Here is a 23,313-nt window from a genome sequence, read left to right as displayed (position 1 = left end):
CAAAAAGAAAACTCCCACAGCTGCTTGCTGAGGAGTTCACTGATAGTGAAAGTGAGGATGAAGATCTAGAAGATGAGGACATATTGGCTAGGTTGGAGGCAATGAAGAGGCATAGGGATGATCCACTACATCACTTTGAAGGAGACACTGATGTAGAAGAGCTATATGGACCAGATGAGGAGGAGGAGGAGAATGAAGGAAGAGATGAAGAGGAAGGATAGGAGGAGCCACTAGATGAGGGCTTGAGAGGAGGAAGCAGTGTAGGAGGAAGCAGTGCAGGAGGTAGCAGCAGCACAGGAGGAAGTAAGAGGAGGGGGAAGGGGCCAACAATAAGATCCCATGCAAGTTTGGATCAAATCATAGAGCAAGATTGGGCACCTTCAACTGATGAGGAGAGCAACCCAGGTGACTTAAGTCAGGAAGAGAATGATTGTGCTCAGCTTCCACCATTTAAGCTACCAAATGGTAGGAAGAGCAGGGCCAAAAAGAATAAAGTTAGGGTTTGGTATGATGAGGAGAGGGAAAACCCACAAGAACAATTTGTGAAGCAACTTTGTTTCCTAGATGTCCAGCAGTTCGGGAGGGCACTCCTTACATTTCACATCTCACAAAACAGGAACTACTCATTTCATAGGAATTGCTCAGATAGAGTTATTTTAGTTTGCAGTACAGATGACTGTCCTTTTTTCGTTGCTGCTTCAAAAATTGCACATGAGAAGACATTTTGCATGAAGAAAATGAACTTATACCACAACTGTCCTGCTGTTGGAGAGAGCACCAAAGTCACTGCAAGATGGTTGGCACATGAGTGTGAGCAACAGTTAAGGTCTGACATAAACACACCAGTCCAGGCAATAATTGACAATTTGAAGAAAAAACATGGAATTGAAGTGTCCATTCACATGGCCTACAGGGCAAGGAAAGCAGCTAAGGAAGTTGTCCAAGGAGATCAGAGGGCACAATACACTAGGATAAGGGATTACCTCCAAACTGTGATGGATACCATTCCTGGAAGTAGATGCATTGTCACAACAAAGCATTTAAAGCTTCATCCTAGCAAAAACCCTAGATTTCATGGCTTGTTCATGTGCCTCAGTGCTTGTAAAGAGGGCTTCCTAAATGGTTGCAGACCCTTCATAGGTACTTGCATAATTATTTTCCCAACATATTTTCCATTGCTTTTGTTTACGTTTGGTGCTAATGTGTTATGTTTGGTTGTAGGTGTTGATGGTTGCTTTGTTAAGTTGACAACAGGGCAACAAATATTGGCTGCAACTGGGAGAGATGGTAATAACAACATCTCAGCATCCTTTGTCATGCTGCTTTCCACACTCACTGAAATGTTCTCAGCATCATTCTTCTGGTTTACCTCAGGCTGGCTATCCTTATAATCCAATAGGTTGTTCACATCTTCAACAAGCTTCTCATATGTCTCCTGCAACTCTTTTTTCTGCCATCTTGTTATCATGCTGGCTATGCTCATACATAAGCCACATCTTATGAATAGCATTCTGCAGATGCTCTGGCCAATGCTCATCTACCCACTGCACTAATCCACAATTTGCAACACCCTACAATACAAAAATTCAGTTCAAAATTACACACATTACTTACAGATTTAGTTACATAGTTGATTCAGTTAATGGACCAGAATCAGATTCATTTAATGATGAATCATTATGAAAACTACAACTAAGAAAAGTTCCTATGAACCCTAGAACTAAATTCAGTAACTATGAACCCTAGAACATCAGCAGTAACTATCAACCCTAGAACATGAACAGTATCTATGAACCCTAGAACATGAGCAGTACCTATGAACCCTAGAACATGAACAAGAATTGGAATGCTGCAAACAGAACTTGAAACTTACTTCAGTGGCACAGGCAATGAACCTCCTACCAGTGCTTATCCCCTCAAATGCAACATATTTCCTCCCTGTATTCCCATGCTCACAAATCACATTCAAGTCGTCAGCAAGACCCTCGAACGACGGCTCATCAATTGTAGCTGGGATCTGAGAAATCCAACAAAAACTTGTTCAAATCGAGCAAATGTTGAACCTACAAACCCTAGAACACAAATGAGAGGTCCTGACCTTGAGAGGGGAGAGCCCTCAGTGCTCTCACTGTCGCTCCAGGACACCATGGCGGACGGCGGACGGCGGAGACCGGAGAGGAGAGGAGCAAATGGGAGGGGAGCGAGCGAGCGAGATGTGGTCGGGCGGGAGCTAGCTGTCTCTACCCGACCGCGTCTGTCTTAAGCAAACGGCACCGTCAGCGCGTCCGTTAGGCCACGTTATGCATATTGGGCCCCACCTGTCGGAAACGCCCTCAACCGCGCCAAATTACATGTTTAGTGCAATCTGCAAAACTTTTACTGAATCCGCGGTGGCTTTTGCAAATGATTAGCGACCGCGTTGTTTTCTGCAAGATAAGCTCCAAATGTGGTGGTTTCTTGCAATTCACTCACAATATGGCAAACTCTGCATCTTGGATGGCATGTCCAAAATTTAACTTTTTATGTAGCACTATGCCATGATAACACGAAAACAAGAAAATGCCTCAAAATGATCATTAGTGAGCATACCTAATTCCAATTTGATGTGAAAGGAAATTCCGGCAAAAAATGTAAACCATGACACATTTCCTCATCATAATATAAATGCATGCAGTATGAAAAAATGGCATTGTAAAAATCACGATAAAAACAACATTGGCAACGTCACAATGCGAGTGTGCTAAATCGTTATATTAATTGGGTCCACAAGGGAAGACACTAGACAAATGAAAAGATGTTTGGGCTGCTCGGTGGCAGCAGGTGGCAAGCATAGACGAGCCGGCATGACCAACCATCAAGTAATGGTGCCATTTCTTTGGATGTTGATCAACTGAGCCGAATAGCCGACCATCACTATGATTTCTTCCTCATGCTTTGTGTGAACAACATAGTTGACCGGCTTTTGCCCAAATAAACACTTAACTGGATAAACCTTTTCTACTAAGATCATATGGAGATGCTTCTTCTGAGCCCAGGCCACCCAATCTCGCCTGGTGAATTGGTGATGGCTTTTCTTCATAATGATCTGGTTCTTCTTCCCCGTACTCTGACTCTTCTTCCTCGTACTCGTACTCTGACTCTTCCGTAGAATACTCTAGATTTGGCACTGGTTCATAATATAATATGCACTGGTACCTTTCCCACTTTGCAGGGTGCGTGCAAAAACTATCTTTAACGAAACTGCAAAAGAAAGTCATTTTTATTTTAGCTACTTCAATATACAGTTAAGAAGCATGAAACAAAATTGATTAAACTTACATGTTAACTGTAAACTCATGTGTGCAGGAAAGGCGGCACAAGAAAGTCCACTAAATGCTCATTAAAGTACCACCATATGGCAATATCTGCATCCTGTATGGTCTGTGGAAAATATACATTTAAATTCCAGATAGCACGATGCCATAATAACACAAGAACATGAAGAAAATGCCTCAAAGAAGATGGTCATGAGGTACGTTGTATCAAGCATGAAACAAAGAACCGTCGACTTGCAGTACATCACAAAACACACCGTGAGAGCCAATGATAAAGCCATAAAGGGACCTTCAGTTCGTGCTTTTCTATGAAGGATCTGGCCACCAAGATGCTGACAAACTGAAGGAAATGTGCCCTAGAGGCAATAATAAAGTTATTATTTATTTCCTTATATCATGATAAATGTTTATTATTCATGCTAGAATTGTATTAACCGGAAACATAATACATGTGTGAATACATAAACAAACAGAGTGTCACTAGTATGCCTCTACTTGACTAGCTCATTAATCAAAAATGGTTATGTTTCCTAACCATGGACAAAGAGTTGTTATTTGATTAACGGGATCACATCATTAGGTGAATGATCTGATTGACATGACCCATTCCATTGGCTTAGCACCCGATCGTTTAGTATGTTGCTACTGCTTTCTTCATGACTTATACATGTTCCTGTGACTATGAGATTATGCAACTCCCGTTTACCAGAGGAACACTTTGTGTGCTACCAAACGTCACAACGTAACTGGGTGATTATAAAGGTGCTCTACAGGTGTCTCCGAAGGTACATGTTGGGTTGGCGTATTTCGAGATTAGGTTTTGTCACTCCGATTGTCGGAGAGGTATCTCTGGGCCCTCTCGGTAATACACATCACTTAAAGCCTTGCAAGCATTGCAACTAATGAGTTAGTTGTGGGATGATGTATTACGGAACGAGTAAAGAGACTTGCCGGTAACGAGATTAAACTAGGTATTGGATACCGACGATCGAATCTCGGGCAAGTAACATACCGATGACAAAGGGAACAACGTATGTTGTTATGCGGTTTGACCGATAAAGATCTTTGTAGAATATGTAGGAGCCAATATGAACATCCAGGTTCCACTATTGGTTATTGACCGGAAACAGTTCTAGGTCATGTCTACATAGTTCTCGAATCCGTAGGGTCCGCACGCTTAACGTTACGATGACAGTTATATTATGAGTTTATGAGTTTTGATGTACCGAAGGAGTTCGGAGTCCCGGATGAGATCGGGGACATGACAAGGAGTCTCGAAATGATCGAGACGTAAAGATCGATATATTGGACGACTATATTCGGAGTTCCGAAAGGTTCCGAGTGATTCGGGTATTTTTCGGAGTACCGGAGAGTTACGGGAATTCGCCGGGGAGTATATGTGCCTTATTGGACCATACGGGAATAGAGGAGAGAGGCCAAAAGGAAGGAGGCCTGCGCCCCCCCTTTGGTACGAATTGGACAAGAGGCGCAGCCCCCCTTTCCTTCTTCCTCTCCCCCTCTTTCCCCTTCTCCTACTCCAACAAGGGAGGTGGAATCCTACTAGGACTAGGGAGTCCTAGTAGGACTCCACACTTGGCGCGCCCCCTCCTAGGGCCGGCCTCCTCCCCCCTTGTTCCTTTATATACGGGGGCAAGGGGGCACCCCGGGACACACAAGTTGATCTACGAATCGTTCCTTAGCCGTGTGCGGTGCCCCCCTCCACCATATTTCACCTTGGTCATATCGTCGCGGAGTTTAGGCGAAGCCCTGCGCCGGTAGAACATCATCATCGTCACCACGCCGTCGTGCTGACGGAACTCATCCCCGACACCCTGCTGGATCGGAGTCCGGGGATCGTCATCGAGCTGAACGTGTGCTGAACTCGAAGGTGCCGTACGTTCGGTACTTGGATCGGTCGGATCGTGAAAACGTACGACTACATCAACCGCGTTGTCATAACGCTTCCGCTTACGGTCTACGAGGGTATGTGGACAACACTCTCCCCTCTCGTTGCTATGCATCACCATGATCTTGCGTGTGCGTAGGAATTTTTTTGAAATTAGTACGTTCCCAACACAAACGAGCACAAAACTGAAAATAAACTCTGTCTAAATACAGACGACAACACCATCTGAATAAACTCTTGGGTGAGTTTTGCTATCAACCCTTGGGTGGGTCTTGCTGTCAACGTGAGTTTCACGTCCTGTCGATATTAATATATCCCCTTTTATCAAAAAATCAAGGTGAGTTTATCTTGCTAACAAGGTGATTTTGACTGTAATGAAGCGCCTCCGAATTCAGCTAGCTCCGAATTCAGGTCTTGGTAATTCGAGATCAGCTGCAGTCTTCATAGCATTAGCTAAAATAGCGATCGAAATGCTCTTATATTTCCTTACGGAGAGAGTACTAATCTGCACTTTTCATTGGACATCCATCACTGATTCACTCTCTCACAATTGCTCCCATCCACCATCACTGACTTCTGTGACAGTTGTCCACATTGTTCTTGAAAGGGAAAACAGGGGAAATTCAGTGTCAGGATGAAGTGCACGCATGAGCATACTATTTAGTCAGGACAAATTAATGTCTCGCATGGCACCATACCAAGTTTAGCTGCAATCTTCACAGCATTAACAACACATTCCTGGAAAGAGTCGTGGAGCCATCCAGCTTGTGCATTTTCCCAGCTCCTGATTGTTTACCCATCACTGTCTCTCTCAATTTGCTCCAGACTGGTCATACACATTTCACTGACAGCACCGGCAAAATAGAGCACGGCTATCATACAAAGGCTGTATGCTAGAGTAGGAGTAGCACGGCTATCATGCCAGCCCAAGATGATCAGCACCGAAAACTGAGTTGAACTGTAAGATGACCCAGCCTAAGGCACCCCGCCTCCTAAATTTGAATTAGACAAATGAGTGATACTTTCAAATTAATGGACTATTTGAAAGATTAAAAAAATGAATGAAATACTCATGATTTTTGAGAGTGCAAACGTGGCTGATAGGAGCTAATTTACCTTTCCATTTATTTGCAGGTGGGAATCTAACTCACACTTCATTCAAATAGCCTCCGGCGGATATGCGCGATCTTTGGCCAACTTTCTCCATCAGGTGCTTGGCAGCTCTCATTCAATAGCTCAGAACAACCCAATACACGTATCTCCTGGAGGGAGGATGGCAGATCTGGTAAAGATGATATGTTTGGGCACCTAAAGATGTCAAGCGTCTTCAGATTGGAGAAAGACTTCAGATTTGTTGGCAGGGAAATCATTTGACAATCAATGAAACCCAGGTCCATGACAGATGTGAAATTTGCTGATTCTTCTAATGAAATGAATGGTTCCTTGCATCTTGTAAGAGTGATTGTTGTAACTGTGAGACCATCAGCCGAGAGCATGGTGTTCAGTATTACAGGACTGCTAACATCGAGTGTGCGCTGGACTCGAAACTGTGAGACACACTCGAGGGTGAGTTTTGGAACATCAATCAAACGTACGCTGGAAAGTTGCAGTAGGGAAGACAATCCCTCAAGCGTACATAAATCTGGCAAGTGAAGCAGTGAGAGTGATTTAACAGAGGTGAGACTACCAACAGAAATGCATGAGGTGGTTCTGCAATTGGCTATGTGAATATTCTTCATGTGTGGCCAGTCAGTACAGAGGAAGTCAGCTGCAAGCACGCAATTCTTTATAGCAAGGCTCTCAAGGGATAATGGCAAACATTCGGCTCCATGTGCCAACCCTAAAGAAGGGCAGGAAAACAATTCAACAGCTGAAACAGAGGTAACAACTCGTAAGCCCCCTAATGACCAGAGGCACCAGCAATATCCGACTTGCAAGAAGTTAAGTTTTGTCAAACGTTGGAGGATCTCTTTTGAAGGAAGTGTAGTTAATGTCATAATCTTTGAAAGGATCAATATTTGCAGTGAAGCCAGGCCATCAAGGCAAACAGCTAAAGCTTCATCTGTAATACTGCATGAAGAAAGAGTAAGTTGACGAAGTCCTGACGGTGGAACCAGCGGCAGTCCAATGCTCCTTTCATACATGAGTCTCATCATATGCTCATGACGGTATATCCATGCCTTGATGATATCCTCTTTTATCGATACTTCATCTTTCTCCCTTTCTAGAGCACTTTCAAGGTTTTGAACATGTGACATATCAATATGCATCAAAAGTGAATGTTCTGATGAGAGTACACTCCTAATATCTGATCCTGAATCCGCCTCCCATATTAAACTAAGTTGTGAGGCCAAGTGGTCAGTCTTAATGATTTTCTCTCTCTGATCATGATGTTTCAGCTCATCATTGTATATAAATAGAAGCAGTGGACAATTGTATATTGATAACTCTTCAAGTCCTAGTGGAAGGCAAGGTAATGCCTTCAGGTTTGGCATATTATCGAGGTAAAGTGCAGAGCAATTCCTAAATAACTCAGTACTGGATGGTAGGCTTTGTACTAGACTGCAATTTTCAAAGAATAATGATACCAAATTCTCAAAATATGAACCATCAAGTAACCAGCCTGGATATTTTGAAGATTTATAACCGCTAATTGTAAGATCCTCAAGTTGAGGTGGTGGCATCAAGCCTTCTAGAACCGCCAAATGTAAACTATCCTCTGCATTTGTGTTATTTTTGAAACTCCAGAGAAGTAGTAAGCTGCCAAGATGACTTTTCTGGTGCAACTTTGATTCTAAGGCTTCATCCTTCCCAGTGACATTCTCAAGATTTTTCACACATAAACTGCCACGAATCTCGTTCATGTCCCTCAACTGTTGCAACTCATATCCCTTTTTCTTTTGCACAGAAAAATTATCAAATTGTTGGAGCGAAGTTAGCTTCCCAATGTTTGGAATTTGAGGCACTCCTTCGTTGTATGACCATTGAAGATGCCGCAGCTTTGTTAAATTGCAGAGTTTCTCAGGAAAACTGTCAGCTTTTCCATTTAATAGAAGTACCTGCAAGTGGTAAAGACCAAAGTGATCTTGGCAATTCAGAAACCGGTGTTCCGCTGATGTTCAAATACCGAAGGTGCTTTAACTCACCAACTGATTCTGGCAACTTAGTACTGTTATAAGATAACAAACATAGTACACGCAACTTCTTCAAATTCCGTAGCATCTGGTTGAAAAGTTCAGTTACATCATCTGTTACGAAGCCTATGCAGATAATAGTGCGTAAACGATGTAGCTTGCAGATACTTTGCTTGTGTCGCATCATACTATCAACACAGACAGATAAATGTCGAACAGTGGATGGTATTTCCGTCACCTTATCATCTTCCAGTCTGAAGTAGTCTTCTTTGGAGAGTAATTCTGCCAGATCATGAAGGAGATCATGCATTACATAGTACGTGGAAGTGTTTTCCTCATTAACTGGTTGAAAGAATGAAGCAGAGATCATCTCCTTGAAGCAATCACTCCCAACATCTTCCATTCTTTTGGTTTGGTTGCGTGAATCAACAAGGCCCTCAGCCATCCAAAGATGAACCAAATCATCAATGCCATATTTGTAGCCTTTTGGAAACAAGCTGCAATATAGGAAGCACCTCTGCAGACATGGATCTAACTTCTCATAACTCCACAACAGAGCTCTCATGGGCTCACTTAATTTGTCAACCTTCATAGTTAGAGCATCCTTCCATGCGGTGATATCTGTCTTCCCTTTTAACTGAGAGCCCACAACTTTTGCTGCCAAAGGAGATTGTCCAAGTCTTTTAGTGATCTTCTTTGCAAAATCTTCCAACCTTTCATGCAACTTTGGATTTCCAGTTTTTGGTCCAGAGAATGCATGGTGCTTGAAGAGTGCCAAGAACTGAGCATCTTCCATCTTTTGCAGAGGAAACACTTCTTCACAGCAAAGAGCAGCTGGAAATATATCCCGTTGAGAAGTTACCAAAACTTTACTTCCCGTCTGTTGGGAAGCTAGAGGAGCCAACAGTTGGTCCCATTCCCTCTCACTGCCAGGTTCAAACCAAACATCATCCAACACAAGCAGGAATTTTCTGGATTCTTGTAGAATGTCGGTCAACTTGCGCTGTAGAGTATCAAGGTTATCAATTTGAGGACATCCCCCCTGAGAGGCAGACTCTATAATCTCCCGCGTATGACGGCGGACATCAAGTTTCCGTGAGATGCTTACCCACATTGTCACATCAAAATATTCTTTTACCCTCTTGCAATTGTAAACAAGCCGCGCCAAGGTGGACTTTCCCATGCCTCCAGCTCCAACAATGGCCAAACTTAAGTCCATAGCTATACTACACTCTGTAGTAGCAGTTGTCTTGGTAAGACAATGTATTATATGATTGCAATCCTTATCACGACCAATCACTTTCAGAGGTGGTAGTGATGTGGTCTCGGGAACAACAGCTGATGGTATTGTGGGGCTCTCTGGATCACAACTAGCTGGTAAGCAGAGCAGTTCATGGAATTCCTTGGCTTTCGCCAGTGTAGCCCTCAGTTCATTCAGCTGGCTAATTTGCTTTATGTTCTCAGAGCTCAGATTGGACAGCCTGCTCGACGCAGCACGTAAAGGCTTCATAAAAGTGCTGCTGATGGAGGAGGCATTGCCAGGCAAGGAATCCTTCCCGTTTGCTTTGCGCTTGAGGAGGTTGTACTCGTGCTCATCCAGCAAGTCTTCAGCCATGTAGAAGGCGTCTTTGAGTTCCTGAAGCCATTTTTCCAACCTAGTCATGTGGTTTCCCTTGTTTGCTGCTTCAATCACCAGCTCGAACTGTGGCAAGATAGTGGTCTCCAGTTCATGGAGCTCACGCCCCATGTCCACTCCAAGGAATGTTGAAGCATTAGCAAGGAGCTTCTTCAGGACTGGCGATGCAGCCAATCTTAAGCCAGCACTAGCTAACGCCACTTCCGTCATCAGATTGTGGCTTTTTTTGGTGTATATGCCTAAGGAGGGGAGTTGTGCTTGGTTTTTGGATGCTCGGATCTTGGGTGGGAAACGTGCTGTAGCAGGAAACGACCAGATAAATTAACCAACTTCAATGGCAATAAGGTGAAAAAACCCCTTCCCTTTGCTATGTCCAGCGCATGTACACCCACCTGCAGCAACTCCTCTCTTCTTTCCATGTTCAGTTGCACAAATTATCTCTGTCCTTGCTTTTTTTTCGTATATCTACTACGTACAGTCCATGTACTCTTCTCTTCTACCATTCTTTGTTGCCTAATCTTTGTTAGTGGATGCCCCATTTTTTGTTATGCAACATGTGTAGAATGGAGAAAAGGATACTCAGGGCATGGATGAGGAGGCTAAGCAGTAATTTTGCATCCCGTGCAGAATTCCATAACAGCAGTTGATCCTCACCAACTGTGCTTTTATTGGTTAATAACTATTGGCTATTGTGAATATAGTGTTAATTTTCCAGAATTTGTTTAACGAATTACTGTGAACATGGCCCTTTGCAGGACGATTTTCAGACGACCTTGTGGATCGATGGCTGCGGCGGAGGTGATCGATGGCCGCTACATCTTGTTGTGTATAAATCAGGCACAACCCATTGTCTGCGTAGCAGTTCTCTTTCCATTTTTGAGCAGATGAATTGTTATGCTTTTGTACTGTTTAACTTCCATCCCAAAATGGTTGGTAGATGACTATTGTATTTGTCAAACAACATTCTTGTGTACGTGACAAGGGGCTGCGCAGTATCTTCTCTGATCAATATCTTGGTAGTTCGGCTAGGTGGTTAGCTAGAGTTTATCTCCTCTCTGTAATCTTATCTCTACTTAGCTTCTTCTCCAAGATGTAATCTAAACTGTATGCGCTATCAGGGAGGTGCGCCCCTGCCTATAAACACGTACGGCGTCCCCTCCGATTGAGGCAAGACGCTTTCCGCCATCGCACATGGTATCAGAGCAATCCTCTTCCACGTCTAAACCCTAGAACTCCATCCAGTGCAACTATGTCGTCTTCCTCTTCCTCCGGTGCCTCCCAGGCTGGCCCAATGGCCAAGTCACGGAGAGGCTCTCCCGCACCAACTACGTTCTCTGGCGCGCGCAGATCGTGCCGCAGCTGAGGGGCGCAGGTGTCTTCGGCTACGTCGACGGCACGACAACGGAGCCGGCCAGGATCCTCCACACCAAGGACAAAGAAGGGAAGGAATCCATAGAGCCGAATCCCCTCCACTCCATCTGGGTGCGAGAGGACCAGCAGGTGCTTGGGTACCTGCTGAACAACCTCACCAAGGAGGTGCTCGTGCAGGTGACCGCGATCACCACGGCGCGCGAGCTCTGGACGGCGCTGTCGGGGATGTTCTCCTCGCAGTCGCTAGGTCGCGTAAACAACATTAGAACCTCTCTAGTGAACGCGCAGAAGGGCAACAAAACCGTCGCCACCTACTTCGCCGAGATGCGCGGCTTCGCCGATGAGCTGGCCGCCGCCGGCAAACCTCTCCAGGATGATGAACTCATCTCATACATCCTGCACGGCCTCGACATGGACTACCAGCCACTCGTTTCTGCCCTCGACGCCCGCATCACCCCGGTATCCCTCGATGAGCTCTTTTCAATGCTTAGTAATTTTGATCAGAGGGTGGCGCAGTACCAGGGATCGGGCGGCTTCAAGTCGTCGGCTAACGCCGCGACGCGCGGGCGCGGTGGCTACGCTCGTCACCGTGGCCCTCCTCGCTCCAAGGGCAAGCAGGGGAGCGGCGGCAGCAACGGCGGGTCCAACTCCCGCGGACGGCCCAACTACACCAACACCAGGGGCCGCCGCGGTGGTTCCTCCAGATCACGCCCGGATGCAGTGCGCTGCCAAATCTGCGGCAAACCGGGCCACACGGCAAAAGATTGCTGGTACCGGTTCGATGAGGATGAGGCCTCCTCTGAAGATGAAGAAAAGGTTGCCGCTGCTACTGACGGCTCATATGGCGTCGATACCAACTGGTATTTGGACAGCGGCGCAACAAACCATCTCACCGGCGAACTAGAAAAGGTGACACTCAAGGAGAAGTATCATGGCAAGGACCAGATACACACTGCAAGTGGTGCAGGTATGAGGATACGTCACATTGGTCATTCAGTTTTTCGTACCCCACGTCGAAAATTTCATCTTCGGAAAATTTTGCATGTCCCTAGCACTGACAAGAACCTTCTATCTGTTCATCGTATCACACTTGATAATCATGTTTACATTGAATTTCATCCTTTCTTCTTCTTGATCAAGGATCAGGTCACGAGGAGAACTCTCTATCGAGGTAGATGTGTCCGAGGGCTTTACCCGTTGATTCCGGAGCTTCAACAACACAATAAACAAGCTTGTGGTGCTATCAAGCTTTCGGCCACACGATGGCACGACCGTTTAGGGCATGCTTCATTTTCCTTAGTTGATCGTTTACTCAAAAAGAATAAACTCCCGTTTGTTGGGGACCGAAATATTGAAACCATTTGTGATTCTTGTCAGAGAGCAAAAAGTCATCAACTTCCATACCCTGTTTCCACTAGTGTCTCTACTCAACCATTGCAATTAATTTTTTCTGATGTATGGGGTCCTGCCCCAAGTTCTGTTGGTAGACACACATACTATGTCAGTTTCATTGATGACTACAGCAAGTTCTCTTGGCTCTACCTTCTTAAAAAAAGGTCCGAAGTTTTTCAAGTCTTTAAAAACTTCCAAGCTCTTGTTGAACGGCAATTTGATAGGAAGATTCTTGCTGTCCAATCCGACTGGGGTGGGGAGTACAAAAAACTCAACTCCTTCTTCCAAACACTAGGAATTTCTCATCGTGTGTCATGCCCTCACGCTCATCAACAGAATGGGTCTGCAGAACGTAAGCATAGGCACATTGTTGAAGTTGGCCTTGCTCTTTTGGCCGGAGCTTCTATGCCCTTAAAATTTTGGGACGAAGCATTCCTCACGGCCGTACACATCATAAACATGCTCCCTAGTAGGGTTATCAACAACGAAACTCCCATAGAACGACTCCTTCGTGTAAAACCAGACTATAAATCACTTCGTGTGTTTGGATGCGCATGTTGGCCAAATCTCCGCCCTTACAACAACCGCAAACTTATGTTTCGCTCCAAACAGTGTGTGTTCCTTGGGTATAGCGCTCAGCACAAAGGTGCCAAATGCTTAGACATCTCGTCTGGTTGAGTCTACATCTCTAGAGATGTTGTTTTTGATGAGACAAAATTCCCCTTTGCTGATCTTCACCCCAACGCCGGCGCCTTACTCCGTCAAGAAATCCTACTCCTTCCACCTCACCTCTCCGGTTATGATCAAGGGGGCCACGAAAACTGTGATGATCATTTGCTGACTAATCCTCCTAACCATTTGCATGAGGCTTGTGATGTTCCAGGAGATCATAGCGGCGAAAATGGTGAAGAAAATGAAGAAAACAGTGCAACACACTGTCCATATCGTGTGTGTCACGGCAGAGGGAGCAGATCCGCCTCGGGATCCGGCGTGCCAGGTGCGGCAGGTGAATCTGCCTCGGGATCCGGCGCGTCAGCTGCAGCAGGCGAATCCGCCTCGGGATCCGGCGTGTCAGCAGCGGCGGGCGGACCCGCCTCGGATCCAGCCGCGAGCAACTCCGCGTTGGCCACGCGGCCTGCTGTGGCTGGTGGCGGCGACTTCCCCAGCCCGCACCAATCAGCGGCTGTCATGCGCCAGGCTCCCACGGGCCCGATCGGCTCGCGGTTTGGCACCCAGCCGACTGTGTACAAGCGGCGCGAGGCAGGGCGATCGGCTGGTGCGGGCCCAGTTGCGGCAGGCGCTGGCGCGGGATCAGATGCCTGCCTCGATCAGACCGTGGTCGCTGGTCAGGCGGGATCTTCTGCACCGGTTTCCTCCTTAACGCCCCAGTCGCGAGCCACAGAAGATCATCCAGGAGCAGAACCAGCCGAGACTGCTGGTGCAGGCGGATCCGCCTCGGATCTGGCGCAGGTGGATTCATCTGCCGGATCTTCTGTGGCGCAAAACAACACTGGTGCACCACAACGTCGCACACGGCTGCAGTCAGGGGTAACTAAGCCTGTTAATTATAGACACATAACAAAATATGGTTTGATCTGCTCCGCAGGTGAACCAGGTGAGCCCAATATGCTTGAGGAGGCCCTTGGCGATGAGAAGTGGAGAAAGGCAATGCGTGAGGAATATGTGGCACTACAGAAAAATAAAACGTGGCATTTAGTCCCTCCAAGGCAAGGTAAAAATCTCATTGATTGCAAATGGGTTTTTAGAATCAAACGCAAGTCTGATGGAACAGTTGATCGTTACAAGGCAAGGCTAGTTGCTAAGGGTTTTAAACAAAGATATGGCATAGACTATGAGGACACATTTAGTCCGGTGGTAAAAGCTGCAACTATTCGTCTTGTCCTATCTATTGCTGTTTCCAGGGGATGGAGTCTTCGACAATTAGATGTACAGAACGCGTTCCTTCATGGTGTTCTGGAAGAGGAGGTTTACATGAAACAACCTCCTGGGTTTGAAAACAAACATGCACCCTCTTATGTATGCAAGCTTGATAAAGCACTGTATGGACTGAAGCAGGCCCCTAGAGCATGGTATTCTCGTCTCAGCAAGAAAATGCAAATGCTTGGATTTGTTCCTTCAAAGTCTGACACTTCATTGTTTATTTACAATAAGGCCAATACATCAATATTTGTTCTTATATATGTTGATGATATTATTGTCACAAGCTCCTCTGATGAGGCAATAACAGGACTGTTGAAGGACTTAGGTGCTGAGTTTGCTCTGAAGGATCTTGGGGACCTGCACTATTTCCTAGGGATTGAAGTGAAGAAGCACAAAGATGGACTTCATCTCTCCCAGGAAAAATATGCAAATGATTTGGTAAGAAAAGCCGGGTTGCAAGGCTGTAAACCTACCACCACTCCTTTGTCTAGTACAGAAAAATTGTCTCTCACAGAAGGAACACCCTTGAGCTCAGAAGATAGCACAAGATACAGAAGTCTGGTGGGTGCACTACAATATTTAACTCTCACTCGACCTGATATTTCTTTTGCTGTTAACAAGGTGTGTCAATTCCTTCATGCACCAACCACAGTTCATTTGACTGCTGCAAAACGGATAGTAAGATATGTGAAAGATACTATGGGCATTGGCCTCAATTTTAGCAAGTCACTTCCACTCTTGTTAGTGCATTCTCTGACTCAGATTGGGCAGGATGTTTGGATGATAGACGCTCCACTGGTGGTTTTGCAGTATTTCTTGGATCAAATCTGATCTCTTGGTGTGCCAGAAAACAAGCTACTGTTTCAAGGTCCAGCACAGAAGCAGAGTATAAGGCACTAGCTAATGCTACTGCAGAAATTATATGGGTACAATCCATTCTTAAGGAACTTGGTGTAAAAATCACTCAAGCTCCATGTCTATGGTGTGACAATTTGGGTGCAACTTATCTTTCAGCAAATCTAGTTTTTCATGCAAGAACGAAACACATTGAGATAGATTTCCATTTTGTCAGAGAAAGAGTTGCTAGTAAACTTCTAGACATTCGGTTTATACACTCTCAAGACCAGGTTGCAGATGGGTTTACTAAAGCCTTGCCCATACGAAGCTTTGAGAACTTCAAGTATAATCTCAACTTGATGAAGTTGTGATTAAGGGAGGGTGTCAAACAACATTCTTGTGTACGTGACAAGGGGCTGCGCAGTATCTTCTCTGATCAATATCTTGGTAGTTCGGCTAGGTGGTTAGCTAGAGTTTATCTCCTCTCTGTAATCTTATCTCTACTTAGCTTCTTCTCCAAGATGTAATCTAAACTGTATGCGCTATCAGGGAGGTGCGCCCCTGCCTATAAACACGTACGGCGTCCCCTCCGATTGAGGCAAGACGCTTTCCGCCATCGCACAGTATTGACCATGTTAGTAAGGGTAATGTGCATATAGTGTGCATAAGACATTGGTGAAGTCAATATGATCTATGCCCATACAGTGTGTTAACTTGTACCCTTGCCTTGCTTCCTGGGTTTCTTTATGTTAGTAATTCCGCATTTCAAGTTATGTGTTGTTGATGCAATCTACTCTTCATGACTATTCAATGGACACTACTTTGCAAACTAAACATTATTATTTGATTCTGTAGTGTTTTGTTTCAGAAGCTGCTTGTGGTAGTACCACGCTAAGTTGTTGTGAAATCCTCTGGTCTTTTTATCTAGGCAGATGTATTCGCTACCCTCCTCCGTATCAAAATAAGTGTCTCAACTTTGTACTAACTTTAGTACAAAGTTGTATTAAGTTTGAGATACTTATTTTGGGACAGAGGGAGTATATATTATCAGGAGATGTGAAATCCCACAATTTTTGCTATGTAGGTAGTCAAAATATTTTCAGTCTGCATATTTGTACAAGCATTTTTTAGAATTCAAACTTGTATAAGCATCACATCTAGGATATTTTGAGTCTCTTCTCAAAAAACATATTATATTGCAATTGTTAGTTTGATGTTGATGTTGTACCAATTTGAGTATGAGGTGATATTAGGGGCTCTATGAAGTGTAAATATTGAAGTAATTGCCCCTCATCTTTTTTTGTATTCTTCTAGCTTAAGCTTACACTTTGTGACTGACTGCTCAATGAAATTTCTTCTGATTTGTTCTTGCAATGAGAGAAAATAAAAATGAAATAGAGTGCAACATGGAGTACTTGGACCAGTTTATCTCTCGGGCCCTAGGTTTGTAATATGTGACCTGACTATGGATCCCGCCCGGTGTGTTAGCTTTATATTAATTTAACGTCGGACGCTTTTTGCTTCTCTGTTCTAAAAAAACTTAGACCAGTTTATAAGATACCAAATGTTGGACAGTACACATCTATTTCATATCAATGTTTCCTACTGACATATGTAGTTGTGATAGTTAATGTTTCCTACTCCATATTGTTTCTTCTTTTGACAAATTCAGAGCAATATATCTTATCATTCCCTATTTATGTTAAGAATATGGTCTTCATGCTAAAAGGATTGTAAGGATTTCTTACTAGCTGATCCACTGAAGTCTTGTTGGTGTGCTTTCTTTAAGTGAATTTTAAACACTACATAAAAGAGAGTAAGAAAATAGATTGTACTCCCTCTGTAAACTAATATAAGAGCGTTTAGATCACTACTTTAGTGATCCAAATGCTCTTATATTAGTTTACGGAGGGAGTAGTTTCCTGCTGATGCTATTGCTCTTGTAATAAAATTGGCCTACATTCCTTCCAGAAACCCATACTCTATGGATGCTGCCTGATGTGATTTTCTTTTTAGTTTCTAAAATTAAGATACTATGATTTGGGAGGAATATATGTGTACCCATTGTTGTTACATTGCAGGAGAGATAATTATGATCATTTTCCTATTGCATATACTCTGTTCTACTTAATCAGATTCTCAAAGGTGTGTTGCCATCGAAGGTGAATACTAGATGTTCTGCTCTTGTGTCTGAAAAATCTGTAGTTGGCAGCAAGTCTTTTCTTAACAGTGTTCAGTCAACTTGCCCATGCTGTATATACATTATATACAGTTCCATTAAACTTGCTTCTATGTTTTCTTTTTGTAAAAAATGCATCGGTTCATGGTCACTGAATAAATTCATGTAAATTGTTGTTCATTACTTCAGATGTGCACTGAGCGTATGCGATTTTCTTCAAAACAACAATTTGAAGGACTGTTGTCTAACTTACTTTCACATTTTGTTGTATATGGATCGAGAACCGATGACCAAATGTTGTCTATGTGTGTGTTACTTAAGTGTCAATCTGTTGGACGAAATTGACTAGGGTATGTAATGTGTTTTTGTTAAGTCTATATGGTTGATAAGTCCATTGAGATATGGTGCTCATATGGTAAAATTATATTTGCGAAACCTACATTTAATTCAAATTAAGATTTGAAATAATTGTGTCCTAACTAAGATGACCGAAGGAAATTTCTTTCTATGATTATACGTGCGTTGCACGTGCACGATTACTAGTATGCCTAAGGAGGGGAGTTGTGCTTGGTTTTTGGATGGTCGGATCTTGGGTGGGAAACGTGCTGTAGCAGGAAACGACCAGATAAATTAACCAACTTCAATGGCAATAAGGCGAAAAAACTAGTTGTAGATCTGTAGACAATGGCAAAAACTAACAATGATAGACGAGCAATGAAAGTGCTTCTGGGGGTAGGAACAACCAATGAATATAGCAATGGATGAAAAGCCTGTTGAAGCCCGAAACCACGAGACAAATTAGCTGGTTGCAACAACTAAGATAAACAGTCAGATTTGCAGAGGAAAAATAGAGGAGAATGGTGGTGAGCTTACACAGATGGAGAAGTGAGAAGGAGAGTTGTAGGAGCCGGCGGAGAGACGACGCAAGGTTGCAGAACAAGCAGATGGTAGGAGCTAATAATGTTGTGTTGCAAGAGAATGGGAGGAGGCAGAAATCCTCAAACAGCAGGTCAAGGAGGAAATAATAGAGCTGATCCATCAAGCTACTTGTCCATTTTTAAAGTTTAGCTGAGCTGGAGTTGTAATAAACTAACCAGTAACCGATGTGGACAAGCACAACACATGTTTTCTTCATCTTGACTCTCTGCAGTGTGATCTGTGATGCATCTAGACATTCTGGGTAGTGTTCAGCTGAAGATTTATTTGTCCAGTAAGAAGGAAGAGACTGCCTTAGCTGTATATACATCGTTCCCTTCATTATACTGTAACAATTCACATGTAAGGTTTCCCAAAGCTATCTCTGTTCTTGTAGGCCTGCCTGATTCATCAATTTAACATTAGTATGGTAATTGGCTAAAAGCTTTGTAAATAAAGGTGCGTAGCACCCTACCTATTTACTAAAAGAAAAACAAGCACCATCAATCCTGATGTCTCTGAGTCATTATCACTTACAATAAACAAAGGCCAATACCAAAAAAGAGAGGTAAAGCTAAAGCTAGTATGAATGTCACTAACTGGTTTTGGGGCCAGCGGGGTGGTTTCACAAGGCTGGAAGCTTTGAAGAAGTCACCCAAATGGGCGCGCACCTTCGTATACTTTACCCACCACTTAATTAAGCAGGAACCTACTTTACGGACGCGCAATTCCATGTCTTTTCCTGCTTTATCGAAAAAAAAATGTCTTTTCCTGCTTTACCGACTTAATCACTGTCATTTGCACAACCCACCCTACTTAATTGACGCGCACTTTCCCGTAATTTCCTGCTTTGCCCACTTAATTACTGTCTGTCCGGTACACCTACCAGCAGAAAACAGGAAGCGTGCCTGTAAGTCAAGCCCACCATGGGAAATCAAGATATCATAATTCCTTTAAAAGGATCCCCTTCAGGGCATAAACAATGAGAAGAAAACTCAGCGAGAATATGCCAGGAATCAAATTCGGATATGAGTCATTGGTGCAAGGAACAAGATCGAGTTCATTCAGTAGTGATGTACAAAAGCGCTGCATAAACATACAAGAACCCACCCAAAAATGCAATCCCCATAAATACTGGACAGGGTGAATACAGTCTAAGCATAGTGAAACCTTCTCCGAATCAGGCAATACAACACAAACTTGACACTAGCTACGATTCGAATTTGGCCATAGTCCTGCTCCAAGAGGTGGGTGGATCGGTGGGGGGGAAGGTGGTTCACCAATCAATGGTAGCGGAAAGATGCAAATTAAGTTTTGAGGCAAGAAGAAATTGGGCACTCTGCAGTGACAGTACAAGCAACCTAGGTGAAGCGTCCTCACCCTTGCCGGGCGCTCCAGGCTACCATTGATTGGTGACTACCTCTACCTCTCCTAGCGGAAAGATGCAAACGGTGGCCCGACCACCGCCTCCTCGGCGGGCGATCCCTCTCCCTCTCCCACTCCCACTCCCACTTGGTTGGATTTGGGCGTACCGGAAGTGGTACGTAGTACGTACGCGGTGGTGGTGCTCCTCCAGTAGGCGGTGTGGGGCTGGCGGCTGGCTGAGGTCGGTGGGGCATACCATACGGGGGCGCACACCAGACCAGAGAGAGGACTTGCAGCCTGTGCCAATTTGCGGCGGACACGCCGGAGAACGGGAGTAGCGATCTGGGCTGGGCTAGGCTGGGCTGCATGCGTGTTGTAGTGGGCTAAGCCCAAGTGGGACTACCATGTTGTGCTCTGTGGTTTGTACCTTGCCCATGTCAGCGTTCTGACGCCATGAATGTAGGGAGGGAAATTCGTTGGAGAACTTGCTAAAGGGTTCATTCGGTGCACAGGAAATCAAAACGTAGGAATTAGTAGTAGTCCTACAAGAATACGATAGGATATCATTTTTCATCCACTAGTACAGAACCGGCCTTTAGTGCCGGTTCGTAACGGCCTTTAGTGCCGGTTCTACAACCGACACTAAAGAGTGGGGACTAAAGGTCCCCCCTTTAGTACCGGTTCGTCACGAACCGGCGCTAAAGTGTGAACACGTGGCACGAGCCAGGCCCGGGTGCGCGTAGGGGCTTTAGTACCGGTTGGTAACACCAACCGGTACGAAATGTTTGGGTGTTTTTTTTTTCATTACATTTTTTTTTGTTTGCTGGTATTTCACGATACTACAAATTATACACGTTATGCATATATATAAATAGATTTTCTCATACGTATAGAACCGCATCTATATATATATATATATATCATCGAATGTCTCACAACCAACACCATTATTCACACATACACATGTATACATATACAATTTCTCCTACATATGTTGCCTTAGTGCCTCCGGAGCACGATGACAAGTGGTTCATGGGGGCGGTAGCGGGTAATAGTATTCTCCTTCGGGATTTATGACCTGGTCGAGCAAAAATCCGGCTATTTCCTCTTGAAGTGCTAGTATGCGGTCCGATGGTAGGAGCTTATCCCGCACCTCTCTGAACTGTTAAGAAGGAGATCAATATGCATGTGTGTTAGTTGTGTGACTAGATATCGATAATGGTGTGAATAGTGTTCTGACAAACGTACCCAGTCCTGTCTATCAGATCTGCTCCTTTCGGACGTCATCATGTGAATGTTCTCGCAAACGTAGAATGCACACAGATTATTCCCCGACGCCTGCTTCAGGGCCTTTACGAGAATGGAATTGAATCAGATAATGATTAATCAAGCATGATAATTTATTAATGATATTGAAACAAGAATTAAAGAGATGGTAGCTAGCTAGTACTACTTAATTACTTACCTTTGGTCGATGCCAAAACAACTTTTGTTTCCATTCGCCTGGAGTCACCGCGATGAACTTTGCCCATGCCCTGCCCGCCAGCAAAGAAAATTAATAAAGGGGTTATTAAATAGTTCATATCAGAAAATGACGAACTAATAATAGGTCGAGATATATATAGTTAATAATGATTAAAATTACCTGTTGACTATCCCCTTCACAATGGTGAAGTCACTTTCTTCTTTAGTTAGCGAGTCCAGTAATTCAACTTTTCCTTCCTCAACTTTAATGTCTATGAAGACCCAGTGCCAACTGCATGCGCACACGTTTGCATGTCTTAAATAAGCGGGCATGTGCATAAAATTAATCAACTACCGTAAACCGTATACACTTAATTATTAACATCTAGCTAGCTAGTAAGCAAAAACAGAATTTATAGTACAAGACAGTGTGACTCACGGGAAGTTGTAAGGAAGTAGTATATCTTCATTGCTATTGAGGCGCTTCAAGAACTCTACCATGCTTTCCTCTACACCTTCTTGATAAAATGGATACTTCCATATGTCCTCATTAATGGTATTTGGGTCAATGAACCCAATGCCATAGCGTCCAGATTTTTTCATTTCCTACATCTTCATCCTGCATATAATACCACAGAAAAGAATATAGTGAGGATAATTACATATAATGATTGATCAAAATTATCACTATATAATTAGCTTGAGACTTAAATTACAAAAAGAAATCACTTACAGACAATAACAACTGACGATAGACTTGTCGAGTGCGTCTTGATTGAATAACTGATATAGTTCTGAATACTCAATGGACAGAGCTTTCTCACGGTAATAACGATCCTTCTTGACATTCACCATGAGGGACACTCGATTGGAAATCCTGGTCATGTTCATGTACCATTGATGCAATTCATACATTCTCGTTGGGAGGTCCTTGACCTTGTCTGGATGGACCAAAGGTTGGCCCCAGACATATTTTCATTTTATTTCTGATTCATTAAGCGGAGACATGGGCTTGATTTCGAGGAGTTGTCCAACAGAGATCTTGAGCATTTCAGCCTGCATTATATGCTCCTCCGTTATTACCACATCGCCCTGCTGGGGAACGCTAACGGTTTGCCCACAATAATATTTGGCGCGCGTACTCCTCTCATGTGTTGTTGGCACAACAAGCGGGGGATCTCTTGCGCCGCCTGTTCTCCCAGCCGGGGAACGGTTTTCCCGCATTTTTTGCCAGCTGCTTGTTGGCTCGAGCTCGAGCTCGCTTCCTTTCGTAGCCGTGCTCGATGTAGCTTCCTGATTTGACGCTCATAGTCTGAGTCAACAGGCTTGGGAGCTGGTGCTCTAGCGATATGAATGAAGTGGTCAATCATTTTCTCAGGCACTTTCTCCTTTGGCGGCGGTGCCGGTTTCGGTCCAAAATGGGCGTCCACTTGGGCCTGCACTATGGCTGCGTTTTGCTCCTCGGTCATGTCGTAAGGCCTCTGAGGAAGAGGAGCGAGGCTTGGACCATATTTATATCGCTTGTCTCCGCCTGTACTTCCTGAACTACCTCTACTCGTACCGCTACACACCAAAACTGCGGCATGTCTCTTCTGCATTGCTGAGACGGCGGAGACGGCTGACATGGAGTTGGACCAGGAGAAGTGGCCTGACGATGTGCCGGACTTGAAGCAGGAGGTGTGGCCTAACACGGTGCCGGACTTGAAACAGGAGAAGTGGCATGACGCTGTGCCGGACTTGAAACCGGAGGAGTCAGCTCACGCGTTAGGGGACTTGGAGGAGGTGGCGGACTTCAAGGAGGAGTCGTCTCACGCGTTCGTGGACTTGGAGGAGCTGGAGTCTGCTGACTCGGTGGCGGA

The 23,313-nt window shown here is 44.4% G+C and overlaps 1 long non-coding RNA gene and 1 pseudogene across 1 annotated transcript; both read right to left on the bottom strand.

The window, feature by feature from the left end:
- Positions 1 to 2,696: 2,696 nt before the first annotated feature.
- Positions 2,697 to 18,995, bottom strand: LOC123088544 (uncharacterized). Its single transcript, XR_006441928.1, has 3 exons — positions 18,584 to 18,995; positions 3,319 to 3,420; positions 2,697 to 3,240 (listed from the first exon to the last, which is right to left on the bottom strand). It is a non-coding gene; the product is annotated as an uncharacterized lncRNA (long non-coding RNA).
- LOC123088542 (putative disease resistance RPP13-like protein 1) lies at positions 5,243 to 11,315 on the bottom strand (annotated as a pseudogene).
- Positions 18,996 to 23,313: the final 4,318 nt, after the last annotated feature.

The sequence above is a fragment of the Triticum aestivum genome, chromosome 4A (genome assembly GCF_018294505.1).
Source record: "Triticum aestivum cultivar Chinese Spring chromosome 4A, IWGSC CS RefSeq v2.1, whole genome shotgun sequence".
NCBI classification, from domain to species: Eukaryota; Viridiplantae; Streptophyta; class Magnoliopsida; order Poales; family Poaceae; genus Triticum; species Triticum aestivum.
This window is presented reverse-complemented; position numbering and strand designations above follow the sequence as displayed.